The 26,873-nt window shown below is 39.8% G+C and overlaps 1 protein-coding gene and 1 pseudogene across 17 annotated transcripts in view; one reads left to right on the forward strand and one right to left on the reverse strand.

Annotated features, from left to right (window-relative positions):
- Positions 1–26,873, reverse strand: part of RBFOX2 (RNA binding fox-1 homolog 2) — a 393,928-nt gene that overhangs the window by 307,054 nt on the left and 60,001 nt on the right. The window lies entirely within an intron of this gene.
- Positions 10,401–12,738, forward strand: LOC143690915 (cullin-3 pseudogene; annotated as a pseudogene).

A 26,873-nucleotide genomic window follows, 5' to 3' on the forward strand; every position in this document is an offset into this window, starting at 1 on the left:
GGTCAGACTCTAGAGAATTAATCGGTAAGCCCAACATGAAAAGGCACGTGATAGTCAGCAGTGACTCAAACCGAGACCCTACTAAAGAGAACAACTATGCCAAATGGCAACTTTTTGCTTATACTGCAAGTCATGACCCAAGGGTCATGAATAGAAAAAAGTCCCTAATTTCCTAGCGACTGGTGCTTCTAGTAATAAGATACTACAAAGTGTTACCTGCCATTTCTTTTGACAGAGAACAATAAGGCTGGCATGGATCTATCCTAACAAACTGGAAAATTAATGACAAGCTTCCCAGATGATGCTAACTGACGGCCAGAATTAAGAAACACCCATCCAATTAAGCCTTGAAACAAGCTAGCTAGGGCTACTTAGCAGTGAAATCAAGGGCAACGGGTTAAAAGGAGGTTTTGACCTCCTTTGTTTGAAATAATTATCTTAAGCAAAAGAACCAAACACCACTTAGTAATCATTCACCCTGAAAATCTAGGATATGTATTCCATGCAAATAAGGTTCTTCCGATTCTAAATTCTATATCTATTAAATCATTAATCATCCAATAAATATTTATTTACTGAGTCTACTATATATTATGTGCTGTGCTAGATGCTGAGAATTTAAAAAAAAAGATCAAAACATAGTCCCTACCATCAAGGAGCTAACAATTTGGTAGGAGATAATGAAAAATAAACAAGCACAGATAATACAGTGAGATAAATACTAAATAGGAAAAAATACAAGGGTATGAGAGCATTCATTGGGTTCCTAATTCATCGTCAGAAATTCAGCAATACTGTGGATAGACTGTATGTGTGTGATGATTTTTCAATAAAAGTATTTCTATATTAAAAAAGAAAGAAAGAAATTCAGTGAAAAGGTTCCCCAAGAAAACTGACCTATAAAATAAGATCTCAAGGATGAGGGTTGGGCACTAAAAGAAGGAAAGCTGGAATGTTACAGACATAACTTCAAGTAGCACTGCATGGTGTGTTTATGAATGATTGATAGCTGGGAAATGAGGTAAGAACCAGATCACTTGGGTCATTTAATGGAAAGTCTGTCACTAAAGGGGAATGATATGATCAGAGTTGTTGCAGAACAATTACACTGAGAAAGATCATTGCAATGGAGTGAAGTGGGATGAGATGGACAAACTAAAGGCAGAAAGATTGTAGCTGCATCTTCAGCAACTGAGTAAATGGTGGCACTGGTCACTGAATTACATAAGAAGGACAGAGTTTTACAGATGAGAAGAGGTCAGTTTTAGATATGCTGGGTGTACAGTAACTATGGGCTATTCAAATGCAGATGTACACTTAAGCAGGTGGACGCAGATATCTGAAATGCAGAAAGAGATCTGGGCTAGAGGTAACAATTTGGAAGCAGTCACTATAGAGATGACTAATAAAACCTTAGGAACAGGTGAGCTTGCCCAAGGAGAGCATACATAATAAAAAGAGAAAAAAAGGCCTATAGCAGAATCCTGAATAGAACCAACTTTTAAGAGGAAGAGACTGTGAAAGGTCACTGGGAGACAAAGAGAGAAAAGGTTTAAAAGATGGTGCCAGAAAAGCCAGGAGAAGCAAAATATTTCAAGAACACAAAAGATAAGGGTATTCTCTGGATTTAGCCACAAAGGGGTTACTGGTGATGTTGGGGGAGAGTTTCATGGTTGCAGATGAGGAAGAAATCAGACTGCAATTTTGAGAGCTGAAATTATTAATTAAGACCTTTATTTTATGAGGTAGGTTTGTAGACGGGAAAAGAGTGAAGAGAGCTTAAAGGTGAAGACTAAAGACTAAATAAACTAGATTTTGTTTATTTTTAATGAGACAAGATGTTAATCAGAAAAGTTAACATGGAAGTGCAGATTTAATAATCTAAGAAAGCAGATACATATCAGACTATGGTGAGCCGCTAATTTAAAAGCATTGGTAACAATGTGGCCATGTGATTGTGAAAAAGTTGTGTCTGATACTCCCTTTATCCAGGGTCTAGACAAATGATGAAAAAAAATAAACAGCACAATATTCCATCATATATACACAGCATCATTCACCAATCTACTTTTCAGTCAGTGCTGCTACAAAAAGCAGGGAAGTTGTGAGGCATGCAACACTGTGAATGAACCTGTTGGACAACTGGTGAGGCAAAATAAGCCAGAAACTAAAGAGCAATTATTGTATGGTGTGTTAGTTAGATTCAGTTGTCAACTTGGCCAGGTGAACATAACTAGTCTTGTTGCTGCGGACATAAGCCAATGTGAACCTCATCTGTTGCTAATTACATCTGCAGTCGGCTAGGAGGCGTGTCTGCTGCAATAAGTGATGTTTGACTTAATTGGCTGGTGCTTAAATGAGAAAGCACAAGGTAGTACAGCCTAAGCAGCTCGGCATTCCTCATCTCAGCACTCGCAGCTCAGCCCAGGCCTTTGGAGATGCAGAAAGAAGTCACCCCGGGGAAAGCTGTTGGAACCCGGGGGCCTGGAGAGAAGACCAGCAGAGACCATCCTGTGCCTTCCACGTAAGAAAGAACCTCAGTGGAAAGTTAGCTGCCTTTCCTCTGAAGACCTAACAAAATAAATCCCCTTTTATTAAAAGCCAATCCATCTCTGGTGTGTTTCATTCCAGCAGCTAGCAAACTAGAACATATGGTCTCATTTTAAAAACACTTATAAGAAAACAGGTGCTTAGACTATAAATTCTAACAGCAATGACATTTAGTATGGAGCATTAAATGTCATTTTTGGGTTCTGAGAGGCTATTTCATATATGTATAACCTGGTATTTAGAGATAAGAATGAAGCTAACAAAGTCAAGAATAAGGTAATTCAGAATACAGGCGTAAGGAAGACATTGTCTGTATTTTAGAACCTCATCTACTCTTTGAGACCAAAAGGAGAAAGGTTAATTTTGTCCAGAACCTAAATTTTTCATAGCATATAATCTAACTCAACCTATCTGGATAGATCAAGTAAACAATCCAAACACAGGGAGCCCAGAATAAGAATGAAGGCTTTTAAACTTGTATAGCTTGATATAATGCCTGGATACAACCCAAAGAATACTAAGCAGACAATCAAAAAGTACTGGCAAAATAGAGCACCTCGAGTTCAGCCCTGCTCTACGGGAAAGGTAGAGAAGGGACAGGAGGGCGACTGAGGTGGCAATTTGGGAGTACAGCCGACCAGGGAGAGCCTTCTGCACAACTTAGGGCGGCCCTAGTTTCAGAGGCTGAGGAACTGAAACTCAGGCAGAAAGCTGGAGCCTGGAACGGAGGCTTGGAGCTTACAAGAGTGCACAGACGGGAGCAGGGGTCTAGGAAGTAAACCAGGCAACGTTTCTTGGGTATGATACCCTCAACATTGCAGCCCCATGACCAGCAATTCACCCCATACCCCATGCACCTGTACCCTGTCACCTGCTCCCATTCCCTGCACCCCAGTCGTCCCCATGCTACCAGCCCCCAGTGCATGTACCTGCCTCACACTCCCACCCCAAATACAACCTAACCCACCTCTCCTGCACCCCTCTCAAGCATTACCTCCCCCTCCTTGTTCCCTGCAGGCTGCTGCCAGCACATAAAGGCTGTGGGCACTACCCTCCAAACTCAGGCTACCCCTGCCCCCCTGCCCATAGTGTCCCACAACCTCACACCCTCCTTCCAGCCCAGTGCATCAGTTTACGGCACTCCTAGACCCACGCATGCACATGGGCCCCTAATCACGTCATTCAGCTCTGGGAACCGCACTTTACCACTCATGCAAATGGCCCTCAGCCACACTTCCCAGCTCTGAGGAAGTGCTGAGCTGCACAGACAGGTCATACCTGCTCCCAATCCATGAAGGCATAAGATTGACCTGCTGCCACGGCTCTAAACATGCACACAAAGGACCCCACGCCTTAGAACAGCGCACACAAAAGGCCCCACACTTAGAACAGCGCACACCAGGGATATGCACCCCAGATTGGTGCACCTGCACAGCTACTCACATTCAGAAGCATTTGCTTAACATCCCCAACCTGCGCTTATACCTCCCCTGAACACAGACTTTGTCAACAAGAGACTGGCCCTACAAGAAATACTAAAAGGAGTTCTGCCATCTGAAAAAAAAAAAGACAGGAGAGGAGGGTCTGGAGGACAGCAAAGAATTAAAGAGTATCATAAGGGTAATTTAAAGGATAAAAAGAGAAACAGGGAAAAGAATACATAGATTTGACAAATAAAATAAAAAAGATAAGATGGTGGAATCAAGAAACGCCTTTTCAGTAATAACTTTGTTAATGGACTAAATTTACCAATTAAAAGATACAGGTTAGCAGAATGGATGAAGAAACATAATCCAGCTATATGTTGCTTACAAGAGACTCATCTTAGACACAAGGATACAAATAGATTGAAAGTGAAAGGATTGAAAAAGATTTTCCACACAGTTGTAACCAAAAAAGCAGGAGTATCTATACTAGTATGAGACAAAACAGATTTTAAATGTAAAGACATCATAAGAGACAAAGAAGGACATTATATACTAATTGAAGGGTCAATTCACCAAGAAGATAAAACGATCATAAATGTTTATGCTCCCAATCAAGGAGCTCCAAAGCACATGAGGCAGACATTGACAAAACTGAAGGGAGCAATACATGTCAACAGTAGGAGACTTCAATACACCACACTCCTCTATAGATAGAACAATCAGACAGAAGATCAACAGGAAAACAGAAAAGTTAAATAACTTGATAAATGAATTAGATCTAACAGACATATATAGGTCACTGCACCCCAAAACACAAGTATATACATTCCTCTCTAGTGCTCATGGAACATTCTCCAGGACAGATCATATGCTGGGGACTTTTCACAAAAAAAAGAAAAAAGAGAGGAGTAGTATTACAGAGAAGACAGGATTTAACAAATTAGTATGACTGCTAAATCATTATACTGATATTTATTTTGGTCTCCAGTGTCTTGGAGCAGCTTGAAGAAAAAACATAACATTTTAAAACTTAACGCATACCAAACTTTAAAATCCATTCTATAACTACTTGTTAACATGTACTTGGAAATGTATTGTTTTTTGTATAAATGCTATATTTCACAATAAAAAAAAAGTTAAACCACAACAACAACAAAGAAAAAGTACTGGCAAAGTCCCTTGAGGGGTGGGAGAAAAAATATGGAACTATTAAACTTTACCACCTGGGAAACTCCTGATACTGTATCAAACATTAGGGATACCCAAATCAATAGGCCAAGCCCTTGATCTTGAGGCTTGCTCTTGTGAAGCTTATGTATGTAGCAGAGAATCTCAGGTAAACCTAAGAGTTACCTCCAGAGGACCTCTTTTGTTGCTCATATGTGGCCTATCTCTCGCTCTAAGCCCAAATCTGCAAGTGAAACTGCTGCCCTATTCCCTACACGAGACATGAGGCAGCATGGAAGATGATTCCCAGGGATGAGTCTGGCCCTGTCATCATGGGATCAACAAAAATCCTGACCAAAAGGGTGAAAAGAAGTGTAGTAAACAAAGCATCAGTGGTTGACAGTTCCAATAGAGTCGAGAGGCTATTTCTGGAGGTCACTCTTATACAAGCTTCAGTTAGACACTGCTCCCTACCATAACTTGCCAAAACCATTCCTGCCAATCCAAAAGAATACGTAGGGCATTATATAAGATTCTACAAAGGGTCCATGCAGTAAGGTAACTTTCTAGAAACCTGTAGCTTCCAGATGTGTCCCTGGAGCAGGTAAGTCCTGAAATGCAGAGGGGCCTGCCTCTCCAGAACATCAACTAGTTCCATCTTCCTACCCCATATTACTGACACAGCCCAAATACCTCTTAAGAGTGAGAGAAAAGTTCAAAGGTGATAGTAGAGTTATACAGAGAATGTAGGATTTAACAAATAAATATGATTGCTGAATCATTATATTGAGATTTCTTTTAGTCTCCAGTATCTTACAGCAGCTAGAAGTTAAAACCTGAAATTGTAGAATTGTAACCCATACAAAACTCTGAAATCTGTTCTCCAACTAACTGTTGCAGTATGCTATGAAATTTACTGCTTTTTTGTATACATGTTACTTTTCACAATAAAGAAAAAAAACTTTCTTCTAGCCTCCAATGTTTTGGAGCAGATAGAAGGAAAAATTTGAAATAGTGGAATGGTAACCCATAAGAAACTCTGATACCTGTCCTGTAACTACTTATTGAAGTATACTTTGAAAATTATAGCTTTTCCTTTGTTTTCTTTGTATATATGTTATATTTTATAAAAAAAAACATTTAAAATATACCTATATTAAAAATAAATAAATACATAAACAATGGGGGTGGGGATAAGGGGTAAAAAAATGAGTTAGATTTAAATACTAGTGGTCAATGAGAGGGAGGGTAAGGGGTATGGGATTTATGAGTTTTTTCTTTTTATTTCTTTTTCTGGAGTGAAATCAATATTTTTTAAATGATCATGGTGATGAACACACAAATATGTCATGATATTATAAACCACTGATTGTATGCTTTGGATGAACTGTATGTGTGTGAAGATATATCAATAAAAAAAATTTTTTTTAAGTACTGGTGGAGTTCCTTGAGGGACTGAAAGAAAAAAAATTGGAACTATTAAACTTTACCATCTGGGGAACCCCAGGTATACTCTCACCCACTGGGAACTCAAAAGAAAACAGGCCAAGCCCTTGATTTTGAGGCTTGCCCTTATGAAATTTATTTCTGTAGTGGAGAAGCTAAGACTACCTATAACGAGGCCTGAGTTGCTTCCAAGAAGCCTCTGTTGCTGCACAGATGTGGCCTCAATCTCTTTAAGCCCAACTCTGCAAGGAAAATCATTGTGCTCTCCCTATTTGGGCATTACATTCAGGGATGAAAATCTCCCTGACAAATGGGGTGTGACTACCAGGGATAAGTCTGGCCCTGGGACCATGGGATCTATAATACCTTCCTAATCAAACAGGAAGAAAAGAAGTATATTTAAAAAAAGGCATCAGTGACTAAGAAACATCAAATAGAATCAAGAGGTTATTCTGGAGGCTACTCTTACGCATGCTCCAATTGGCGCTGACAGCGTGGTTTCCTAAACCCCAACCAACATCACTCCTATTAACTCTTCATGACACCTAGGAGCTTCAGGGTCAAGATGGCGACTTAACAACGTGTACATTTAGGTTCGTTCCCCAGAACAACTACTAAATAACCAGAAACAGTACAGAACAGCTCCCGGAGTCACGATAGTGACTGGAAACACAACATACCCAAGTCTGGAACAGCTAGACTGGCTGCAATCACCCCCCAGAACCGTGAGTGCGCAAAGCTGCAGGGGGCAGCACCCCTCCCCCACAGGCCGCTTCCCAGAGGGGAAAGGAAAGGACTTTACCAGCAGCAGGGACTGGGCACAATCAAAGGCCAATTGCGGAACTAATTAACAAATTCTGACTACTAAAAATAGGCCCCCAGCTTAGGTGAACCTGATCAAAACGGAGGTTGCTCATTTTTGTCCCGGCGCCAAGGGGGCAGGACTGACAGAAAAGGGGGGGGGGGGGAGAAGGAAACAGAGGTTTTTGTGGCTGTGTATCTACAAAGGCTTCACTGCCTCTGGATATAGCAGCAGGACTTCTCAGGCTGCAACTGCCCCAGGCATAGGCAGAAGTGAGCTCTTTTGGGGGCTTATCTGGAGCTCGCACCTTTCCCAGGGGAGGGGTGAAGCCCCACCCAGGTGGAATCCCTCCATCAAGGAATTCAGACACCAGGGCTTGGTAATTTGAAGTCATTAAAACCAGCCTACAACCTCTCCTCTGTCTCCACCACGCCCCCAGCAGGGAGAGTCTGCCAAAGTTAAAGGTACCACATCATCTTATGCTGGTGGGACGTGCAGTCAGACAAGCGCCACATACTGGGCAGGACAAAGAAAAACAGAGTCTAGAGACTTCACACGAAAGTCTTTCAACCTGCTGGGTCTCACCCTCAGGGAAAACCGACGCAGGTGACTCTTTCCTCCTCATAGGAGGCCAGTTTGGTCTGGGAAAATCTGGCTGGGGTCTATAATATCTAAGTAGACCCTCCTAAGTGTGTGTGGGGGAAAGGCACCACACAAGCAGGGCAAGAAACAAGAAAACAAGAACTGAAAAATTCTCCTCTGTTAAACAAAACTTAAGCTAAAGGTCCAGATAAAGCTGAACGGAATGTCAAAGAACAGATAGACAACAAATTCATCCAGCAAGAAAACCCTAGATAAAAGAAGTGAAAGCAATCTCCAGAATAAACTAATTAAGGTAATTAAGGTAGCCTAGATGCCAGCAAAAAATAACAAATCACACTAGGAAAGTTGAAGATATGGCCCAGTCAAAGGAACAAACCAACAATTCAAATGACATACAGGAGCTGAAACAATTAATTCAGAATGTACAAACAGACATGGAAAACCTCTTCAAAAACCAAATCAATGAATTGAGGGAGGATATAAAGAAGGCAAGGAAAGAACAAAAAGAAGAAACTGAAACTCTGAAAAAACAAATCACAGAACTTATGGGAATGAAAGACACAGTAGAAGAGATGAAAAAAACAATGGAAACCTACAATGGTAGATTTCGAGAGACAGAACATAGGATTTCTGAACTGGAGGACGGAACATCTGAAATCCGACAAGAAACAGAAACCATCGGGAAAAAAATGGAAAAATATGAGCAGGGACTCAGGGAACTGGAAAGACAACATGAAGCACACGAATATACGTGTTGTGGGTGTCCCAGAAGGAGAAGAGAAGGGAAAAGGAGGAGAAAAACTAATGGAGGAAATTATCACTGAAAATTTCCCAACTCTTATGAAAGACTTAAAATTACAGATTCAAGAAGTGCAGCATACCCCAAAGAGAACAGATCCAAATAGACATACTCCAAGACATTTACTAATCAGAATGTGAGAGGTCAAAGAGAAAGAGAGGATCTTGAAAGCAGCAAGAGAAAAGCAATCCATCACATACAAGGGAAGCCCAATAAGACCATGTGTAGATCTCTCAGCAGAAACCATGGAGGCGAGAAGACAGTGGGATAATATATTTAAATTATTAAAAGAGAAAAACTGCCAACCAAGAATTCTATATCCAGCAAAACTGTCCTTCAAAAATGAGGGAGAAATTAAAACATTTTCAGACAAAAAATCACTGAGAGAATTTGTGACCAAGAGATCAGCTCTGCAAGAAATACTAAAGGGAACACTAGAAGATACAAAGACAGAAGAGAGAGGTGTGGAGAAGAGAGTAGAAAGGAAGACTATGAGTAAAGGTAAAAAGAAGGAAAATTAGATATGACATATAAAATTCAGAAGACAAAATAGTAGAAGACAGTACTACCCATGCAGTAATAACACAATGTTAATGGATTAAACTCTCCACTCAAAAGACATAGTCTGGCAGAATGGATTAAAAAACAGGACCCATCTATATGTTGTCTCTACTCAAAGGACACGAGGCCAAGGACACAAACGGACATTTACACACTAATGTTTATAGCAGCATTATTAACAATTACCAAGAGATGGAAACAGTCAACATGTCCATCAACAAACAGTTGGCTAAACTGTGACATTTACATAAGATGGAATATTATGCAGCTGTAAGACAGAATAAAGTTACGAAGCATGTAACAACATGAACGGACCTTAAGGACATTATGCTGAGTGTGATTAGCCAGAAATAAAAGGACAAATACTGTACGGTCTCACTGATATGAACTGACATTAGTGAATAAACTTGGAATATTTCCTTGGTAACAGAGACCATCAGGAGATAGAAATAGGGTAAGATATTGGGTAATTGGAGCTGAAGGGATACAGATAGTGCAACAGGACTGAATATAAAAACTCAGAAATGGACAGCACAATATTACCTAACTGTAATACAATTATGTTAAAACACAGAATGAAGCGCCCTGCCGCGGCCACCTGCCTACCCCTACCGTCCTCCGGTCCCCCCCTCCCCCCAATCTCTCCACTCTCCGGCTCTCCTCCCTCCCTCCTCCCCCCTCCACCCTCTGGGCTGGATCTCGTTTCGCTGAGGCGGAGGAGGAGAAGGAGGAGGAGGAGGACATTCGGCCTACGCAGTGAGATGTTAGTCCGTCGCTGCCGCCATCGCGGAGGAGCGCAATAAAGGGAACCGAGCCGGGCGTGAGGGGCACCCCGCGGAGCCGCCGCGCCGGTGCAGCCCCCCAGCCGAGCCCGAGCCGTCAGAGCTTGAGCCACCGCCGCCGCGGCCGCCCAGGTGCCAGCCAGCTTCCCCAGCCCAGTCCGGGGGCCGTGCCACCGCTGCCCCCAGCGTCGCCCCTCGCCTGCCCGCCCGCCTTAAATGTGACACCGGCACTCGGAGTGCGACCTGAAGCGCCGCTGCCGGGGAGGGGACGAGCACCATGTCGAATCTGAGCAAAGGCACGGGCAGCTGGAAGGACACCAAGATGCGTATCCGGGCCTTTCCGATGACCATGGATGAAAAATATGTAAACAGCATTTGGGACCTTCTGAAAAATGCAATTCAAGAAATCCAGCGTAAGAATAACAGTGGTCTTAGTTTTGAGGAGCTCTATAGAAATATATATGCAATGGTTTTGCATAAACATGGAGAAAAGCTCTATACTGGACTGAGAGAAGTTGTTACCAAACATCTCATAAATAAGGTGCGAGAAGATGTGCTAAATTCATTGAATAACAACTTTCTTCAAACACTAAATCAAGCATGGAATGATCATCAAACAGCTATGGTGATGATTAGAGACATACTAATATATATGGACCATGTATATGTACAACAAAATAATGTGGAGAATGTCTACAATTTGGGATTAATTATTTTTCAAGATCAAGTTGTATGTTATGGGTGTATTAGGGATCATCTACGGCAAACTCTGTTGGATATGATTGCAAGAGAACGCAAAGGAGAAGTTGTAGACAGAGGCGCAATAAGAAATGCTTGCCAGATGTTAATGATTTTAGGTCTTGAAGGAAGATCAGTCTATGAAGAAGATTTTGAGGCTCCTTTTTTGGAAATGTCTGCAGAATTTTTTCAGATGGAAAGTCAGAAGTTTGTAGCAGAAAACAGTGCTTCAGTATATATAAAGAAAGTAGAAGCTAGAATTAATGAAGAAATAGAACAGGTGATGCACTGCCTTGACAAATCAACTCAAGAGCCAATTGTGAAGGTGGTTGAGAGGGAACTCATTTCCAAGCACATGAAGACTATACTAGAAATGGAGAATTCTGGACTAGTACATATGTTGAAAAATGGAAAGACAGAAGACCTTGCTTGCATGTACAAATTATTTAGTCATGTGCCAAATGGTTTGAAAACAATGTGTGAATGTATGAGTTCTTATTTGAGGGAGCAAGGTAAAGCCCTCGTTTCTGAGGAAGGAGAAAGAAAGAATCCCGTTGACTATATCCAGGGCTTATTGGATCTGAAGAGTAGGTTTGATCGCTTCCTCCAGGAATCGTTCAATAATGACCGGCTCTTTAAACAAACTATAGTGGGTGACTTTGAGTATTTTCTCAACCTCAACTCCAGGTCCCCTGAATACCTCTCATTATTTATTGATGATAAGCTGAAAAAGGGAGTCAAAGGGCTAACAGAACAAGAAGTAGAAACAATATTGGATAAGGCAATGGTCCTGTTTAGGTTTATGCAAGAAAAAGATGTGTTTGAATGTTATTATAAACAACACTTGGCAAGGACACTGCTCACAAATAAAAGTGTTTCTGATGATTCTGAAAAAAACATGATATCTAAATTAAAGATGGAATGTGGATGTCAGTTCACATCAAAACTGGAAGGAATGTTTAGGGATATGAGCATCTCAAACACAACAATGGATGAATTTAGGCAACACCTACAGGCAACTGGGGTGTCTTTAGGTGGTGTTGATCTCACAGTCCGGGTGCTCACAACAGGATATTGGCCCACTGAGTCAGCCACACCAAAGTGCAACATCCCACCAGCACCACGGCATACTTTTGAAATATTCAGAAGGTTTCACTTAGCTAAACACAGCGGTCGACAGCTCACACTCCAACATCATATGGGTTCTGCAGATCTCAATGCCACTTTTTATGGACCAGTTAAAAAGGAAGATGGATCTGAAGTTGGTGTTGGAGGTACACAAGTAACAGGCTCTAATACAAGGAAGCACATATTGCAAGTCTCCACTTTCCAGATGACCATATTAATGCTCTTTAATAATAGAGAAAAATACACATTTGAGGAAATTCAACAAGAGACTGATATCCCTGAAAGAGAACTTGTTAGACCCCTGCAGTCCCTCGCCTGTGGTAAACCAACACAGCAGGTTCTTACAAAAGAACCCAAGTCAAAGGAAATAGAAAATGGTCACATATTTACAGTTAATGACCAGTTTACATCCAAACTACACAGAGTCAAGATTCAAACAGTTGCTGCCAAACAAGATGAATCTGACCCAGAAAGGAAAGAAACAAGGCAGAAAGTAGATGATGACAGAAAACATGAGATAGAAGCTGCTATAGTACGGATAATGAAATCTAGGAAGAAGATGAAGCACAATGTGTTAGTAGCAGAGGTAACACAGCAGTTGAAGGCTCGATTCTTACCAAGTCCAGTTGATATTAAGAACCGTATTGAAGGACTTATTGAGAGAGAATATTTGGTACGAACACCTGAGGATCGCAAAGTATACACATATGTAGCATAAAATGCATTCAGAAATTTTATCTAGGACTGTATTCTTCGCATGGACTTGGAAGTTCTTTTAAATCATTAAATATTAAGACGACCATCTCTTCTATTAAATTACAGTACATGTTCTAGACCATTCAGATCAAGCCTTTACTCCCTTTGAGAGTTTTCAACATCAATTGATTGAGCTTCAGGCTTTTCAACGTTTATCCCTGTAGAGATCATCTTTACAGTTCCTCGGAAAAATGTGAATGTGCCGCGTTTTGTTTTCAATACTGTATGAAAACAAGAAAAAATAAAACAAAAATTTAGAAAATACAGCTCATTAAAATAAAATTCTTACATTTCATTTTTCCAAAAACAAAACAGAATGAAGCTGTATATGAGAATGATAGAGGGAGGAGGGCTGGGGCATAAATGAAATCACAAAGAAAGATAGACAATAAAGATTGAGATGGTGTAATCTAGGAATGCCTAAACTCTATAATGATAGTGACTAAATGTACAAATTTTAAAAAATGTTTTTGCATGAGGAAGAACAAAAGAATGTCATTACAGTAGTGTGTTGAAAATAGATGGTAATTAGTATTTTAAAATTTCAACTACCGTGTGAGACTAAAGCAAAAAATGTTTATTTGGTACAAATCTATACTTTGACTAGTGCATCTTCTAATGTAACTTATGTAGATAGTTGACTGAACACCTTAAGTACATGGAATTTTGTACAGGACATGAGATTTTGTTGGTTCGTCCAGGTGATGCCCCAATGAATCCCAGAGTGATTTGATCAGTGAGTGGAAAAGTACCTGCAAAGTTCTCTTCGGGAAATGGTGAGAACGGGGTGAAACTCAACTTCCCCAAGTTGAATTCCTGATATTCTCACAAGCAGTGTGGACAACCAAAGCTATAGACTGAGCCCCCAGTCTTGGGGTTTGTTCATAAAACTTAACCCCACAGGGGATAGGTCAAGCCTACTTAAAATTAAGCCTAAGAATCAACCCCAAGAGAACCTATTTTGTTGCTCAGATGTGGCCTCTCTCTCCAGCAACACAGCAAGCAGACTCACCACACTGCCCCCTGTCTACGTGGGACATGACTACCAGGGATGTGGATCTTCCTGGCAGCATGGGACAGAAATTCCAGAATGAGCTGAGATTCAGCATCAAGGAATTGAGAAAAACTATAGAATGAGCTGAGACCCAGCATCAAGGGATTGAGAAAACCTTCTCCACCAAAAGGGGGAAGAGCGAAATGAGACAAAGTGTCAATGGCTGAGAGATTCCAGAGTCAAGAGGTTATCCTGGAGGTTATTCTTATGCATTAAGTAGATATCACCTTGTTATCCAAAATGTAATGGAGAGGCTGGAGGAAACTGCCTGAAAATGTAGAGCTGTGTTCCAGGAGCCATGTTTCTTGATGATGATTGCATAATGATATAGCTTTCACAATGTGACCGTGTGATTGTGAAAACCTTGTGTCTGATGCTCCTTTTATCTACCTTGTCAACAGATGAGAGGAACATATGGAATAAAAATAAATAATAGGGGGAACAAATGTTAAAATAAATTTAGTTTGAAATGCTAGTGATCAATAAAAGGGATCAGTAAGGAGTATGGCCTGTAAAATTTTTTTTTTCTGTTTGTAATATTTTTCTGTTGTCTTTTTATTTCTTTTTCTAAATTGATGCTAATGTTCTGGGAAATGATCATGATGATGAATATGCAACTATGTGATGAAATTGTGAACTGCTGAGTGTACGTGTTGGGAGTGTTTGTTTCCTGTAATTTTTCTTAATTAATAAAATTTAAAAAAAAGAATAAAGGAAAAACAAAGAAACAAACAAAAAAGAACACCTACGGCTCAAACTGAGACTCTATAAAAGTTTCATGCACCATGTCTGCTTTCCTGGAATCTATAGTTTCCAAAGGGTTCCGAAGTCAGATAAATTATTCAGACCAGCCTCTCCAAGATTATCAACTAGTTACATCTCCAATTCTTTAGTGTTGAATCTCCTTCTCTACATGAAAAACTCAAAAGGAGCATTGCCTACTGATCCCTCCAGAATGGGAGAAGGAGGAGTTATAACAGAGAAAATAGGATTTAACAAACAAGTATAACTGCTGAATCACTAAACTGACATTTCTTATAGCCTCCAAAGTTTTAGAGCAGTTAGAAAGAAAAATATAAAATAGTAGGAATGGTAGCCCATAACAATTTCTGAAATCTGTTCTGTAACTACTTATTGAACTGTACTTTGAAAATTATTGCTGTTCCTTTCTTCTCTTTGTATATATGTTATATTTCACAATAAAGAAGTTTAAAAACAAAAAAACCTAGGAATAGGACCCAAGCAAGATTCACCACAGAAAAGAAGAAAGAGACATCTTTCACTGTAACAGATCAAGAATAGATTTGGTGACAAGTTAAAAAGAGTTTCAATCTGGTGGTTTCTATTTTATTTGTAAATTAAGAGGCAAGATTCTCTGCTGCTAGATGAAAGGAAGGAGAAGGAGATATATTTGAAACAGTCACTGTGCCAAATGCGTAAGGGAGGTCACCTAAAACCAGAAAGAACCAAAGGTTTTGATTCTTTCAAACAAGCTCAGAGGTCCAGGAATGGCTGGAAACCATGAAGACAGCCAGCCAGATTGACCTAGCCCTGGAGTTTTGGCAAAGTAGGTAAAACAAAATAAAAACAGAGAGGATCTGCCCTGGTGGACGGCTCATCCCTCCTTGCGCTATTTGCCGGCTCCTCCTGCAAGAATAAAATTAGGGGCCGAGGGGGCCAAGATGGCAGCTTAGTAAGGTGTGCGCATCTTAGTTACTCCTCCAGAACAACTACTAAATAACCAGGAACAGTGCAGAACAGCTCCCGGGGCCACGGCAGGGATAGGACACACAGTGTACCCCAGCCTGGATTGGCTGGTCTGGCTGCGAGAATCCGCTACGGTGAGCTCCCCGAGCGGTGCGCACTTCCCCAGACCACGGCGGCTGGCGGCCGGCGCCCCTCGCTCCCTCCTTCCCAGACGGGCTGGGAGTCTCGGAGAGGCGAGTTTCCCAAGCCGCGGAGGCCGGCGGCTGACACCCCTCCCTTGCAGGCGGCTTCCCTGACCGGCTACGAGTCTCGGATCGGCGAGTTTCCCAGGCCGCGGCGGCCGGTGACTGGTGCCCCTCCCCCAAAGGCGGCTTCCCGGTCGGGCGGCGGGTCTCGGATCGCGAGTTTCCCAAGCCGCGGCCAGTGACCGGTGCCCCTCCCCCACAGGCGGCTACCCGGAAGGAAAGGAAAGAGTCTCCAAACAGTAGCGGGGACTGAGCCCAACCAAACTCCAATAGTGACGTTAATGGACAAATTCTAACTACTAGAAGTAGGCCCCCAGCTCAGGCGACACTGATTAAGGCAGAAGTCACCTATTGGGCTAACTGAAAAAGAGGAAAGGTGGCGAAACAGAGCCTTCTGCGGCTGTTTCTACAAAGGCTCGGTTGCCTCTGGGTTCAGCGCCGGGATTACACAAAGTGCAACTGCCCCAAACACAGAAACAGGCTGCTTTCAGGGCTCTCTACCACATGAACCTTCCCCATGGGAGGGATAAAATACAACTCAGGTGGAGTCCCTCTCTCAGGGAATTCAGATCCCAGGACTTCGCAATTTGAAGCCATTAAAACCAGCCTACAACCTTTCCTCTGTCTCCACCACACACCGAGCAGGGAGAGCCTTTCAAAGTTAAAGGAGCCACAACATCTTTTGCTGGTGGGACCCACAGACAGACAAGCACCACATACTGGGCAGGATAAGAAAAACAGAGCCCAGAGACTTCACAGAAAAGTCTTTCAACCTGCTGGGTCTCACACTCAGGGAAATCTGATTAAATGTCCAGACGCCAGCAAAAAATAACAAATTACACCAGCAAAATTGAAGATATGGCCCAGTCAAAGGAACAAACCAATAGCTCAAATGAGATACAGGAGCTGAGACAACTAATTCTGAATATACGAACACAAATGGAAAACCTCTTCAAAAACCAAATCAATAAATTGAGGGAGGACATGAAGAAGGCATGGGATGAACAAAAAGAAGAAATGGAAAGTCTGAAAAAACAAATCACAGAACTTACGGGAATGAAAGATACAGTAGAAGAGATGAAAAAAACAATGGAAACCTACAATGGTAGATTTTAAGAGACAGAGATTAGAATTAGTGAACTGGAGGACGGGACATCTGAAATCCAAAAAGAAACAGAAACTATAGGGAAAAGAATGGAAAAATTTGAGCAGGAGCTCAGGGAATTGAATCATGATATGAAGCACACAAATATACGTGTTGTGGGTGTCCCAGAAGGAGAAGAGAAGGGAAAAGGAGGAGAAAAACTAATGGGAGAAATTATCACTGAAAATTTCCCAACTCTTATGAAAGACCTAAACTTACAGATCCAAGAAGTGCAGCGCACCCCAAAGAGAACAGATCCAAATAGGCGGTCTCCAAGACACTTACTAGTTAGAATGTCAGAGGTCAAAGAGAAAGAGAGGATCTTGAAAGCAGCAATAGAAAAGCAATCCATCACATACAAGGGAAACCCAATAAGACTATATGTAGCTTTCTCAGCAGAAATCACGGAAGTAAGAAGACAATGGGATGATATATTTAAATTACTAAAAGAGAAAAACTGCCAACCAAGACTCCTATATCCAGCAAAATTATCCTTCAAAAATGAGGGAGAAATTAAAACATTTTCAGACAAAAAGTCACTGAGAAAATTTGTGACCAAGAGACCAGCTCTGCAAGAAATACTAAAGGGAGCACTAGAATCAGATACGAAAAGACAGAAGAGAGAGGTGTGGAGAAGAGTGTAGAAAGAAGGAAAATTAGATATGATGTATATATAATACAAAAGGCAAAATGGTAGAAGAAAGTATTACCCAAACAGTAATAACACTAAATGTTAATGGACTGAATTCCCCAATCAAAAGACATAGACTGGCAGAATGGATTAAAAAACAGGATCCTTCTATATGCTGTCTACAGGAAACACATCTTAGATCCAAAGATGAACACAGGTTGAAAGTGAAAGGTTGGGAAAAGATATTTCATGCAAATAACAACCAGAAAAGAGCAGGAGGAGCTATACTAATATCCAACAAATTAGACTTCAAATGTAAATCAGTTAAAGAGACAAAGAAGGATACTATCTACTAATAAAAGGAACAATTAAACAAGAAGACATAACAATCATAAATATTTACGCACTGAACCGGAATGCCACAAAATACGTGAGGAATACACTGCAAATACTGGAAAGGGAAATAGACACATCTACCATAATAGTTGGAGACTTCAATTCCCCACTCTCATCAATGGACAGAACATCTAGACAGAGGATCAATAAAGAAACAGAATTTGAATAATACAATACATGAGTTAGACTTAACAGACATTTGTAGAACATTACACCCCACAACAGCAGGATACACCTTTTTCTCAAGTGCTCATGGATCATTCTCGAAGATAGACCATATGCTGGGTCACAAAGCAAGTCTCAACAAATTTAAAAAGACTGAAATCATACACAACACTTTCTCAGATCATAAAGGAATGAAGTTGGAAATCAATAATAGGCAGAGTGCCAGAAAATTCACAAATACGTGGAGGCTCAACAACACACTCCTAAACAACGAGTGGGTCAAGGAACAAATTACAAGAGAAATTAGTAAACATCTCGAGGCAAATGGAAATGAAAACACAACATATCAAAACCTATGGGACACAGCAAAGGCAGTGTTAAGAGGGAAATTTATTGTCCTAAATGCCTATATCAGAAAAGAAGAAAAGCCAAAAATTCAGGAATTAACTGTCCACTTGGAAGAACTGGAGAAAGAACAGCAAGCTAACCCCAAAGCAAGCAAAAGGAAAGAAATAACAAAGATTAGAGCACAAATAAATGAAATTGAAAACATGAAAACAATAGAGAAAATCAATAAGGCCAGAAGTTGGTTCTATGAGAGAATCAATAAGATTGATGGGCCCTTAGCAAGATTGACAAAAAGAAGAAGAGAGAGGATGCAAATAAATAAGATCAGAAATGGAAGAGGAGACATAACTACTGACCTCACAGAAATAAAGGAGGTAATAACAGGATACTATGAACAACTTTACGCTAATAAATACAACAATTTAGAGGAAATGGACGGGTTCCTGGAAAGACATGAACAACCAACTTTGACTCAAGAAGACATAGATGACCTCAACAAACCAATCACAAGTAAAGAAATTGAATTAGTCATTCAAAAGCTTCCTAAAAAGAAAAGTCCAGGACCAGATGGCTTCACATGTGAATTCTACCAAACGTTCCAGAAAGAATTAGTACCAATTCTCTTCAAACTCTTCAAAAAAATCGAAGTGGAGGGAAAACTACCTAATTCATTCTATGAAGCCAACATCACCCTCATACCAAAACCAGGCAAAGATATTACAAAAAAAGAAAACTACAGACCAATCTCTCTAATGAATACAGATGCAAAAATCCTCAATAAAATTCTAGCAAATCGTATCCAACAACACATTAAAAGAATTATACATCATGACCAAGTAGGATTCATCCCAGGTATGCAAGGATGGTTCAACATAAGAAAATCAATTAATGTAATACACCATATCAACAAATCAAAGCAGAAAAATCACATGATCATCTCAATTGATGCAGAGAAGGCATTCGACAAGATTCAACATCCTTTCCTGTTGAAAACACTTCAAAAGATAGGAATACAAGGGAACTTCCTTAAAATGATAGAGGGAATATATGAAAAACCCACAGCTAATATCATCCTCAATGGGGAAAAATTGAAAACTTTCCCCCTAAGATCAGGAACAAGACAAGGATGTCCATTATCACCACTATTATTCAACATCGTGTTGGAGGTTCTAGTCAGAGCAATTAGACAAGGAAAAGAAATACAAGGCATCAAAATTGGAAAGGAAGAAGTAAAACTATCACTGTTTGCAGATGATATGATACTATACGTCGAAAACCCAGAAAAATCCACAACAAAACTACTACAGCTAATAAATGAGTACAGCAATGTAGCACGTTACAAGATCAACATTGAAAAATCTGTATCATTTCTATACACTAGTAATGAACAAGCTGAGGGGGAAATCAAGAAACGAATCCCATTTACAATTGCAACTAAAAGAATAAAATACCTAGGAATAAATTTAACTAAAGAGACAAAAAACCTATATAAAGAAAACTACAAAAAACTGCTAAAAAAAATCACAGAAGACCTAAATAGATGGAAGGGGATACCGTGTTCATGGATTGGAAGGCTAAATATAGTTAAGATGTCAATCCTACCTAAATTGATCTACAGATTCAATGCAATACCAATCAAAATCCCAACAACTTATTTTTCAGAAATAGAAAAAACAATAAGCAAATTTATCTGGAATGGCAGGGTGCCCCGAATTGCTAAAAACATCTTGAGGAAAAAAAATGAAACTGGAGGTCTCGCGCTGCCTGACTTTAAGGCATATTATGAAGCCACAGTGGTCAAAACAGCATGGTATTGGCATAAAGATAGATATATCGACCAATGGAATCGAATAGAGTGCTCACATATAGACCCTCTCATCTATGGACATTTGATCTTTGATAAGGCAGTCAAGCCAACTCACCTGGGACAGAGCAGTCTCTTCAATAAATGGTGCCTAGAGAACTGGATATCCATATGCAAAAGAATGAAAGAAGACCCGTATCTCACATCCTATACAAAAGTTAACTCAAAATGGATCAAAGATGTAAACATTAGGTCTAAGACCATAAAACAGTTAGAGGAAAATGTAGGGAGATATCTTATGAATCTTACAATTGGAGGCGGTTTTATGGAACTTAAACCTAAAGCAAGAGCACTGAAGAAGGAAATAAATAAATGGGAGCTCCTCAAAATTAAACACTTTTGTGCATCAAAGAACTTCATCAAGAAAGTAGAAAGACAGCCTACACAATGGGAGACAATATTTGGAAATGACATATCAGATAAAGGTCTAGCATCCAGAATTTATAAAGAGATTGTTCAACTCAACAACAAAAAGACAGCCAACCCAATTTAAAAATGGGAAAAAGACTTGAACAGACACCATCAGAAGAGGAAATACAAATGGCCAAAAGGCAATGAAGAGATGCTCAACGTCCCTGGCCATTAGAGAAATGCAAATCAAAACCACAATGAGATATCATCTCACACCCACCAGAATGGCCATTATCAACAAAACAAAAAATGACAAGTGCTGGAGGATGCGGAGAAAGAGGCACACTTATCCACTGTTGGTGGGAATGTCAAATGGTGCAACCACTGTGGAAGGCAGTTTGGCGGTTCCTTAAAAAGCTGAATATAGAATTGCCATACGACCCAGCAATACCATTGCTAGGTATCTACTCAAAGGACTTAAGGGCAAAGACACAAACGGACATTTGCACACCAATGTTTATAGCAGCATTATTTACAATTGCAAAGAGATGGAAACAGCCAAAATCTCCATCAACAGAAGAGTGGCTAAACAAACTGTGGTATATACATACGATGGAATATTATGCAGCTTTAAGACAGGATAAACTTATGAAGCATGTAATAACATGGATGGACCTAGAGAACATTATGCTGAGTGAGTCTAGCCAAAAACTAAAGGACAAATACTGTATGGTCCCACTGATGTGAACGGACATTTGAGAATAAATGTGGAATATGTCATTGGTAACAGAGTCCAGCAGGAGGTAGAAACAGGGTAAGATAATGGACAATTGGAGCTGAAGGGATACAGACTGTGCAACAGGACTAGATACAAAAACTCAAAAATAGACAGCACAATAATACCTAATTGTAAAGTAATCATGTTAAAACACTGAATGAAGCTGCATCTGAGCTATAGGTTTTTGTTTTGTTTTGTTTTGTTTTGTTTTTACTATTATTACTTTTATTTTTTTCTCTATATTAACATTCTATATCTTTTTCGGTTGTGTTGCTAGTTCTTCTAAACCGATGCAAATGTACTAAGAAACGATGATCATGCATCTATGTGATGATGTTAAGAATTACTGATTGCATATGTAGAATGGTATGATTTCTAAATATTGGGTTAATTTCTTTTTTTCCGTTAATTAAAAAAAAAAAAAAGAAAAGGGGTAATTGGAGCTGAAGGGATACAAACTGTGCAACAGGACTGGATATAAAAACTCAGGGGACAGCACAATACTACCTAATTGTAATGCAATTATGTTAAAACATTGAAAGAAGCTGCATGTGAGGTATAGGTTTTTTTCTCTCTCTCTATTATCGTTTTAATTCTTATTCTGTTGTCTTTTTATTTCTTTTTCTAAATCGATGCAAATGTACTAAGAAATGATGAATATGCAACTATGTGATGATATTAAGAATTACTGATTGTACATGTAGAATGGAATGATTTCTAAATGTTTTGTTAATTTTTTTAATTAATAATAAAAAAAAAAAAAATGAAAGAGGACCCGTATCTCACACCCTATACAAAAGTTAACTCAAAATGGATCAAAGATCTAAACATTAGGTCTAAGACCATAAAACAGTTAGAGGAAAATGTAGGGAGATATCTTATGAATCTTACAATTGGAGGCGGTTATATGGACCTTAAACCTAAAGCAAGAGCACTGAAGAAGGAAATAAATAAATGGGAGCTCCTCAAAATTAAACACTTTTGTGCATCAAAGAACTTCATCAAGAAAGTAGAAAGACAGCCTACACAATGGGAGACAATATTTGAAAATGACATATCAGATAAAGGTCTAGTATCCAGAATTTATAAAGAGATTGTTCAACTCAACAACAAAAAGACAGCCAATCCAATTACAAAATGGGAAAAAGACTTGAACAGACACCTCTCAGAAGAGGAAATACAAATGGCCAAAAGACACATGAAGAGATGCTCAATGTCCCTGGCCATTAGAGAAATGTAAATCAAAACCACAATGAGATTATCATCTCACACCCACCAGAATGGCCATTATCAACAAAACAGAAAATGACAAGTGCTGGAGAGGATGTGGAGAAAGAGGCACACTTATTCACTGTTGGTGGGAATGTCAAATGGTGCAACCACTGTGGAAGGCAGTTTGGCGGTTCCTCAAAAAACTGAATATAGAATTGCCATACGACCCAGCAATACCATTGCTAGGTATCTACTCAGAGGACTTAAGGGCAAAGACACAAACGGACATTTGCACACCAATGTTTATAGCAGCGTTATTTACAACTGCAAAGAGATGAAAACAGCCAAAATGTCCATCAACAGAAGAGTGGCTAAACAAACTGTGGTATATACATACGATGGAATATTATGCAGCTTTAAGACAGAATAAACTTATGAAGCATGTAATGACATGGATGGACCTAGAGAACATTATGCTGAGTGAGACTAGCCAAAAAATAAAGGACAAATACTGTATGGTCCCACTGATGTGAACCGACATTAGAGAATAAACTTTGAATATGTCATTGGTAACAGAGACCATCAGGAGATAGAAATAGGGTAAGATAATGGGTAATTGGAGCTGAAGGGATACAAACTGTGCAAAAAGATTGGATACAAAAACTCAAAAATGGGCAGCACAATACTACCTAATTGAAATGTAATTATGTTAAAACACTGAATGAAGCTGCATCTGAGGTATAGTATTTTTTATTATTTTTTTATTTTTAATTTTTTTTAAATTTTTTTCCCTCTATTATCGTTTTATTTCTTTTTCTGCTGTCTTTCTATTTCTTTTTCTAAATCAATGCAAATATACTAAGAAATGATGAATATGCATCTGTGTTATGTTATTAAGAATTACTGATTGTATATGTAGAATGGAATGAGTTCTAAATGTTGTTACTTAATTTTTTTTAATTAATAAAAAAAAAAAGGGGGGGGATATTGGCCAAAGAGCTGTTTAAGTGAAGGAGCATGAAGTCTAAATAAGTTAGGGAAGGAAGCAGACAGGAAAGAACTGGAATGTGAAAAGAAAGGGAGAGAGAACAGAGAAGGCCAGCACTTAGGATTTCTCAATGACAATCAGGAACAGACGCGGTGGGAATCTTCAAGTTGAAAGTAGAAGTCTTCGTAAGAAAATGAGATGTCTGTCTTTAAATTTCCAAAAATGAAGCAGTTCCAGATGTGACAGGATCCAAAGTTTGGTATTACAATAGGTAGTAAAAGTGAGATTAAAGTCAGCAGTGTTGATTAATCAATGAACTGAGAAACAGGGGGACTAGCTAAGGTCTACACAGACACTGGAGTTTCCAAAGATAATGCAGTACTTAACGTAGGAAGAAAGACCTTGATTCAAGTGCTAAAAGGTTTTTGCTTTGTGTTTTTTTAAATGAGAGAGAAACAAGGCAATCAATAAATGACAGCAATGAGTAAGGAAAGACCAGTCAGATTACATGAGCTTGAAAGGAGCAAGGAATGTCACCCACGGGTAGAAGGATCATGGATTATGGTCCCAATCATGGACTTTGAGTATTGGAGAGAGGAGAGAGGGGGATGAAATACCCTCCCTAACACAGGAGAGCAAGAAACACCCACTCTGAGATGTCCTCAGAAAGAAACCAAATTTAGTTAAAAGAAAAGGGTAAAAATAACAGGCAGGCTGAGGATGTAGAAAGTTTGTTTACTAAATATAACAGGGCTCCAGAGGAAAAAATGGAATATTTATGAGAAAAGCAGACACTGGAAGGTCATATCAATAGAGAAAAAGCACAAAGTCAAGCCTGGGACCACAGAAATATACACCAATGTTCAATGGTACTTACATTCTGGATGCTGACCCAGGAGTGCAAAGTTGAAAGGAATGACGATTTGCCGCAAGATTTCAGGGGGGAGTTTTTCCCCTATTGGATGGCGGGGGGGGGGGGGGGGGGGGCTGCCATGTGCACTTCCCCCCACTCCCCAGCCCCGCCCCAAATTCAACAAAAGGTGCTGCAATAATGGATAGCCATGTGGAAAAAGAATGAAATGTGACACCTCCCATACAAAAAAAAAGTTAAATTCCTCAGGAAATACCTGAGTTAATCATAACTAGGATGCCAGAAAAAAAAAATGAAGTCAAGCAATCTGAATTGAATACTTACTCTCTTGTACCTTGAACCCCATCATAACCCAACCACTTTCCCCAGTATACCTAGTTTCCTTATACTTAAGCTCCATTTTGACTCAAGGCAGACAGAAATTAATCCTCATCAATATGCTTCCTGAACCATTTATCACATAAAAAGTTAGAGGTAGAGCCTAAAACAAAACAAGTACAAGGAGGGCGGCACAGGTGAACCCGTCTCTGGAAACTCGACAATGTTAGTAACACATATGTATTCACATAGTATCATAGTTCCCATATAAAATTTTCAGTGACCAGAAAGCAATTATCTATGTCTCTGCCTTACACACTCTACATACCTCCCAACACCTTCCAATGAGCCTCATTTGTAACAAATGCTCAACAATATTTAACTAAATGAACTTACATTTCTCTACTCATAGAGCAGGAAGTAGGATACCTTGCTTTACTTTCAAACTGCTCAGAGGCTGAATGAGAAAGAATGGTTTTTAAGTGCTCTGAATCTTAATTAAGAGAAATTTGCTGTACAAGTACATAATACACTATTATTGCTACCCACTGGTTTTAACATGTTTACCATGTAACGTCCAAACAGGCTTATTCAACTACTAAGAATTAACTAAGGCACAGACAAAACACACATAAACATATATACACCTACCACCATTTAAAGTCCAATCAAAGCCCTCCAAAAAAGTACCATTCGGGTTACAAGTCAGAGTTTGTATCCTCAAAGTAAACAGACCCATTTTCAAATCATACTGCTAAAGTAGCAGTTGAGGGTAAAAAGGACATCAGCCACTGTTCTTCTGACCAGTAAAGTAAACAGGTAACCTAACATTAGAGAACAGCAGAAAAAATAGTTAAATAGAGTGGTTTTAAAGATATCCACAAATTCTTTGATACTATTCCCTTTAAGAGGTGGCACCTAATTCTCCCATTGAGAGGGACTGGACTTAAACTTTTGCTTCTAACATACGGTGTGCTGGTTTGAAAGAAAGTATGCCCCCTAGAAAAACCACGTTTTAATCAAAATCCTAATTCATAAAGGTAGAATAATCCCTATTCAATACTGTATGTTTGAAACTGTAATCAGATCATCTCCCTGGATGATGTGATTTAGTCAAGAGTGGTTGTTAAACTAGATTAGGTGACAGACATGTCTCCACCCATTTGGATGGGTCTTGATTGGTTTATTGGAGTCCTATAAAAGAGGAAACATTTTGGAGAATGGGAGATTCACAAAGAGCAGAGCAGAACGACATAGCCACGAGAAGCAGAGTCCACCACCCAGCGACCCTTGGAGATGAAGAAGGAAAATGCCTCCTGGGGAGCTTCATGAAACAAGAAGCCAGGAGAAAAAGCTAGCAGATGACACTGTGTTCACCATGTACCTTACCAGATGAGAGAGAAACTCTGTGTTCACCATGTGCCCTTCTACTTGAGAGAGAAATCCTGAACTTCATCAGCCTTCTTGAACCAAGGTATCTTTCCCTAGATGCTTTAGATTGGACGTTTCTATAGACTTGCTTTAACAGGGGCATTTTCTCAGCCTTAGAACTAAAAAACTAGCAACTTATTAAATTCCCCTTTTTAAAAGTCATTCCATTTCTGGTATACTGCATTCCAGCAGCTAGCAAACTAGAACAGACAGAATAAAGCAGAATGACAGTATGGACCATGGATACCAGGTCACAAAAGGCACTACAGCTTACTCCTCACTCATTCTCTCTTTTGGATCACTCACTCTAAGGAAAGTTAACTATCATCTCAGGAAGACACTCAAGGCATCTATAGGGAAGCTCATGTGTGAGGACCTAAGGCCTACTAGCAATAGCCAGGGAAGAACGGAGGCCTCCTGCCAAGCCATATGACTGAGCCATCTTGGAAGCAAATCCTTCAGCCCCAGTTAAATCTTCCAATGATTGCAGCCCCAGCCAAAAGCAAGTCCCAGCCAGAACCACAGAGCTAAGGTGTGCCCAAATTCCTGTCCCACTTAAACTATAAGATAACATTTGTTGTTTTAACCCAGTACGTTTCGGTGTAATTTCT

Source organism: Tamandua tetradactyla, chromosome 7, assembly GCF_023851605.1.
Source record: "Tamandua tetradactyla isolate mTamTet1 chromosome 7, mTamTet1.pri, whole genome shotgun sequence".
Classification (NCBI taxonomy): domain Eukaryota; kingdom Metazoa; phylum Chordata; class Mammalia; order Pilosa; family Myrmecophagidae; genus Tamandua; species Tamandua tetradactyla.